Source organism: Phyllobates terribilis, unplaced genomic scaffold (assembly GCF_046119375.1).
Source record: "Phyllobates terribilis strain yellow unplaced genomic scaffold, ASM4611937v1 Scaffold_254__1_contigs__length_2825407, whole genome shotgun sequence".
Classification (NCBI taxonomy): Eukaryota; Metazoa; Chordata; class Amphibia; order Anura; family Dendrobatidae; genus Phyllobates; species Phyllobates terribilis.
The window spans coordinates 2,138,247-2,144,644 of NW_027363014.1; positions in this window are offsets into that span (position 1 = coordinate 2,138,247).

The window sequence follows — 6,398 nt, forward strand, 5'->3', positions numbered from 1 at the left end:
GCTGTCAATCTCCGACAGCGGCATTTAATGCGCGCTTCCTGGAAGCGCGTCACTTACCCCGCCCATCGGCGACCCCGTCACATGATCGCGGGTCGGCGATGTGTGGTCATGACAACCCTGGGTCTGAAGCAGACAACAGTGGTTGTAATGATCCTGTCGCTATGAGCGCCATCTAGTGGTCGGCGCTCATAGGACAGGACCATTTCTGCTGCATACAGGGGAACTGCTGGTCCCCTGTATGTAGCAGAGGCGATCGGACAGTTGCTGCTTCAAGTCTCCTATGGAGACTACAGAAGCAAGCAAAAAGTGAAAAAAAAAGTTTTAAAAAATATGAAAAAAAAATAAAAAAATGTAAAAGTTTAAATCACCCCCTAAAATCATAAAATAAACCCCACATACACATATTTGGCATTGCTGCGTTCAGAATCGCCTGATCTATCAATATAAAAATAGAATTAATGCGATCGGTAAATGGCGTAATGAGAAAAAAATTCTAAACGCCAGAATTACGTTTTTTGGTCACCGTAAAATTGCAATAAAATGCAATAACGGGCGATCAAAACATCGGATCTACCCCAAAATAGCATCTATAAAAACTTCAGCTCGGTTCACAAAAAATAAGCCCTCACCCTGCCCCAGATCCCGAAAAATGGAGACGCTACGGGTCTCGGAAAATGGCACCATTTTTTTTTTTTTTACCAAACTTTGGAATTTTTTTTCATCACTTAAATAAAAAAGAACCTATACATGTTTGGTGTCTACGAACTCGTAATGACCTGGAGAATAATAATGGCAGGTCAGTTTTAGCATTCAGTGAACGTGGTAAAAAAAATAAAAAAAAACCTCAGTGGTATTGCACTTTTTTTGCAATTTCACGGCGCTTGGAATTTTTTTCCCGTTTTCCCGTACACGGCATGGTAAAACTAGTAATGGCGTTAAAAAGTACAACTCGTCCCGCAAAAAATAAGCCCTAACATGGCCATATTGACCAAAAATTAAAAACGCTATGGCTCTGGGAACAAGTGGAGCAAAAAGCGAAAATGCAAAAACGGAAAATGCTCCGCGGCTTAAGGGGTTAATACATGTGAGGAATGTCTATTTCTTACACATTCCTCACATGTATTAAAACCGTCAAACAGTCGCAAATCATGCACACGGGAGCGATTCAACCATATCACCGAGCAGCTATAAATACTCGGAGCTCGGCCCGAGCATACTCGTCGAAAGGGTTAACAGAACATACTCGCTCAACACTAGTTTTAACCAAAGAAGCCCTTTAATGCAAACATGTCCATCCCAGTTAGAGTGTCGCCCAGTAGATGTGCAGGAGCCGCCAGTCAATGCTCCACTATAACAGCGAGAGCGGATAACAGATATTTGCATCTTGCTGTAGGTGGGCCCCTAGAGTTAATTTCCCCTGTGGGCCCCAGACACCGCAGTCCGACCCTGGTCATCAATATCAGATCAGTGAGGTTCCAACACACGGCCCCCTCACCAATAAGACAGCAGCTGGAAATACTCAGCGTAGAGAGTAGTGTTGAGCCACCCCCGTAGTGTTCGGGTTCGGTTCGGTTCGTCGAACACCGGGATGTTCGAGGAACTGTTCGTCGAACTGTTCGTCGAACACCTTAGAACACCGTCGAACACCGTTAAAACCAATGGCAGGCAAACAAAAACACATAGAAACACATAGAAAACACCTGCAAAGGTGTCCAAAAGCTGACAAACTGCTCAGAAGACACTCTCTTTAAAAAAGCCGGCCGGCAAATTCAGCAGCGGCATACACCGGTACCCGACAATTTAGACAAGAAGGAATAGAGCATCACACATAGATTAGATAGATAGAAACATGTCAGTCACACATATAAGAAGCACAGTGACAGTGTTGGTTACTGCACTTGTCATTTAGTGTAAAGGATTTATTAAAAAAAATATTAGTGTTTTCATGCACCGTCTCTTTAAAAAAGCCGGCCGGCAATTCAGCATCTGTACCCGACAATTTAGAACAGAAAGAATAGAGCTTCACACATAGATTAGATAGATAGAAACATGTCAGTCACATATATAATAAGTACAGTGATAGTGTTGCTTACTGTACTTGTCATTTAGTGTAAAGGATTTATTTAAAAAAATAATAGTGTTTTCATGCACTGTCTCTTTAAAAAAGCCGGCCGGCAATTCAGCAGCGGTACCCGACAATTTAGAACAGAAAGAATAGAGCATCACACATAGATTAGATAGATAGAAACATGTCAGTCACATATATATGAAGTACAGTGATAGTGTTGGTTACTGTACTTGTCATTTAGTATTAAAATAAAGGATTTATTATTAAAAAAATTGGCGTGGGGTTCCCCTTAATTTTAGGCTCTAGCGGCGGTTAAGCAGACGGCTGGGGCAGATGTTTGAAGCCTGGGAAGGGGGTAATACCCACGGAGCTTCCCAGGCTACTAATATCAGCCTCCAGCTGAATACATAGCCTTTACTAGCTATTAAAATGGGGGACCCCCCAAAAAAAATGACGTGGGGTCCCCCCTAATTTAATAGCTAGCAAAGGCTAGGCAGACAGCTGGGGGCTGATATTAATAGCCCAGGAAGGGAGCCATGAATATTGGCCCCCTCCCAGGCTAGAAACACCAGCCGTCAGCCGCCCCAGAAATGGCGCATTCATAGGATGCGCCAATTCTGGCACTTAGCCTCGCTCTTCCACGCTGCCCTGGTGCGGTGGCAGGGGGTAATAGGGTTGGGGTTGATGTCAGCTTATAATGCCAGCTGACATCAAGCCCAGGTTAGTAATGGAGAGGCGTCTATAAGACACCCCCATTACTAACCCCATAGTCAAAGTTAAAAAAAACACAAACACCCAGAATAAAGTCCTTTAATTGAAATAAAGACACAATCCTTTATTGTTCTAAATTAAACCATACTTACCATCACGCCCATTCCAGCTGAAGCCAACGATCTCCTGCAATAAAAGAAAAATAATAAAGCAACCTCATCCTTACCTTTCCATGGTTCCCACGACAGCTTCAGCTCTGCTACATCGAGATGACAGGCTGGACCGCAGCAGAACGCTGCCATCCAGCCTGTCATCCCGCAGACACTGAGAAGCGCAGGCTTGCTTGCGCTGCTCAGCGTCTCTCTGTGACGACATCCAGATGAGCCGAGTTCATGTCCAATGAACTCGGCTCACCTCATGCACGTCACTGACAGCGTGGGAAAATTCTCACGCTGAAGCGCTGATTGCAGGAGAATTTTCCCACGCTGTCAGTGACGTGCAGGAGGTGAGCTGAGTTCATTGGACATGAGCTCACCTCATGCACATCACTGACAGCGTGGGAGTATTCTCCTGCACTCAGCACTTCAGCGTGAGAATTTTCCCACGCTGTCAGTGACGTGCATGAGGTGAGCCGAGTTCATTGGACATGACCTCGGCTCATCTGGATGCCGTCACAGCGAGACAGTGAGGAGCGCAAGCATGCCTGCGCTTCTCAGTGTCTGCGGGATGACAGACTGGATGGCAGCGTTCTGCTGCGGTCCAGCCAGTCATCTCGATGTAGCAGAGCTGAAGCTGTCGTGGGAACCATGGAAAGGTAAGGATGAGGTTGTTTTATTATTTTTCTTTTATTGCAGGAGATCGTTGGCTTCAGCTGGAATGGGTGTGATGGTAAGTATGGTTTAATTTAGAACAATAAAGAATTGTGTCTTTATTTCAATTAAAGGACTTTATTCTGGGTGTTGTGTTTTTTTTAAATACTTTACTAGAAATTCATGGCGGTCATGTCTAATACTGGCGTGACCCCATGAATTTTGGGCTTGGGGCCAGCTGATAATACCAAGCTGGCCCTAACCCCTTTATTACCCAGTGAGCCACCGCACCAGGGCCCTGGATGAGTTGGGTACAGCGCCAGAAGATGGCGCTTCTATGAACGCGCCATTTTCCGGGGTGGCTGCGGACTGCAATTTGTAGCGGGGGGGGGGCCCAGAAAGCTTGGGCCTCCCTGCGCTGCAGATTCCAGCCCCCAGCTGCCTAGTTGTACCTGGCTGGACACAAAAATAGGGCGAAGCCCCACGTACTTTTTTTTTAATTATTTCATGAAATTCATGAAATAATTAAGAAAAAAAGGGCTTCCCTATATTGTTGTGTCCGGCCAGGTACAAATAGGCAGCTGGTGGATGGGGGCAGCCCGTTCCTGCCTGCTGTACCTGGCTGGACCCAAATATAGTGCAAAGCCCCACGTCAATTTTTTTTTAATTATTTCAGGAAATTCATGAAATAATTTAAAAAAAATTGACGTGGGGCTTCGCACTATATTTGTGTCCAGCCAGGTACAGCAGGCAGGAACGGGCTGCCCCCAACCACCAGCTGCCTATTTGTACCTGGCCGGACACAACAATATAGGGAAGCCCTTTTTTTCTTAATTATTTCATGAAATAATTTAAAGAAAATTGACGTGGGGCTTCGCCCTGTTTTTGTGCCCAGCCAGGTACAACTAGGCAGCTGGGGGCTGGAATCCGCAGCGCAGGGAGGCCCAAGCTTTCTGGGCCACCCCCGCTGCAAGTTGCAGTCCGCAGCCACCCCGGAAAATGGCGCGTTCATAGAAGCGCCATCTTCTGGCGCTGTACCCAACTCATCCAGGGCCCTGATGCGGTGGCTCACTGGGTAATAAAGGGGTTAGGGCCAGCTTGGCATTGTCAGCTGGCCCTAAGCCCGAAATTCATGGGGTCACGCCAATATTAGACATGACCACCATGAATTTCTAGTAAAGTATTTAAAAAAAACACAACACCCAGAAAAAAGTCCTTTAATTGAAATAAACACACAATTCTTTATTGTTCTAAATTAAACCATACTTACCATCACGCCCATTCCAGCTGAAGCCAACGATCTCCTGAAATAAAAGAAAAATAATAAAGCAACATCATCCTTACCTTTCCATGGTTCCCATGACAGCTTCAGCTCTGCTACATCGAGATGACAGGCTGGACCGCAGCAGAACGCTGCCATCCTGCCTGTCATCCCGCAGACACTGAGAAGCGCAGGCTTGCTTGCGCTCCACAGTGTCTCTCTGTGAGGGCATCCAGATGAGCCGAGTTAATGTCCAATGAACTCGGCTCACCTCATGCACGTCACTGACAGCGTGGGAAAATTCTCCTGCACTCACCGCTTCAGCGTGGGAGAATTCTCACACTGAAGCGCTGAGTGCAGGAGAATTCTCCCACGCTGTCAGTGACGTGCAGGAGGTGAGCTGAGTTCATTGGACATGAGCTCACCTTATGCACGTCACTGACAGCGTGGGAAAATTCTCCTGCACTCAGCGCTTCAGCGGGAGAATTCTCACGCTGAAGCGCTGAGTGCAGGAGAATTTTCCCACGCTGTCAGTGACGTGCATGAGGTGAGCCGAGTTCATTGGACATGAACTCGGCTCATCTGGATGTCGTCACAGAGAGACGCTGAGCAGCGCAAGTAAGCCTGCGCTTCTCAGTGTCTGCGGGATGAGAGGCTGGATGGCAGCGTTCTGCTGCGGTCCAGCCTGTCATCTCGATGTAGCAGAGCTGAAGCTGTCGTGGGAACCATGGAAAGGTAAGGATGAGGTTGCTTTATTATTTTTCTTTTACTGCAGGAGATCGTTGGCTTCAGCTGGAATGGGCGTGACGGTAAGTATGGTTTAATTTAGAACAATAAAGGATTGTGTCTTTATTTCAATTAAAGGACTTTATTCTGGGTGTTTGTGTTTTTTTTAACTTTGACTATGGGGTTAGTAATGGGGGTGTCTTATAGACGCCTCTCCATTACTAACCTGGGCTTGATGTCAGCTGGCATTATAAGCTGACATCAACCCCAACCCTATTACCCCCTGCCACCGCACCAGGGCAGCGTGGAAGAGCGAGGCTAAGTGCCAGAATTGGCGCATCCTATGAACGCGCCATTTCTGGGGCGGCTGACGGCTGGTGTTTCTAGCCTGGGAGGGGGCAATATTCATGGCTCCCTTCCTGGGCTATTAATATCAGCCCCCAGCTGTCTGCCTAGCCTTTGCTAGCTATTAAATTAGGGGGGACCCCACGTCATTTTTTTGGGGGGGTCCCCCATTTTAATAGCTAGTAAAGGCTATGTATTCAGCTGGGGGCTGATATTAGTAGCCTGGGAAGCTCCGTGGGTATTACCCCCTTCCCAGGCTTCAAACATCTGCCCCAGCCGTCTGCTTAACCTCCGCTAGAGCCTAAAATTAAGGGGAACCCCACGCCAATTTTTTTAATAATAAATCCTTTATTTTAATACTAAATGACAAGTACAGTAACCAACACTATCACTGTACTTCATATATATGTGACTGACATGTTTCTATCTATCTAATCTATGTGTGAAGCTCTATTCTGTCTGTTATAAATTGTCGGGT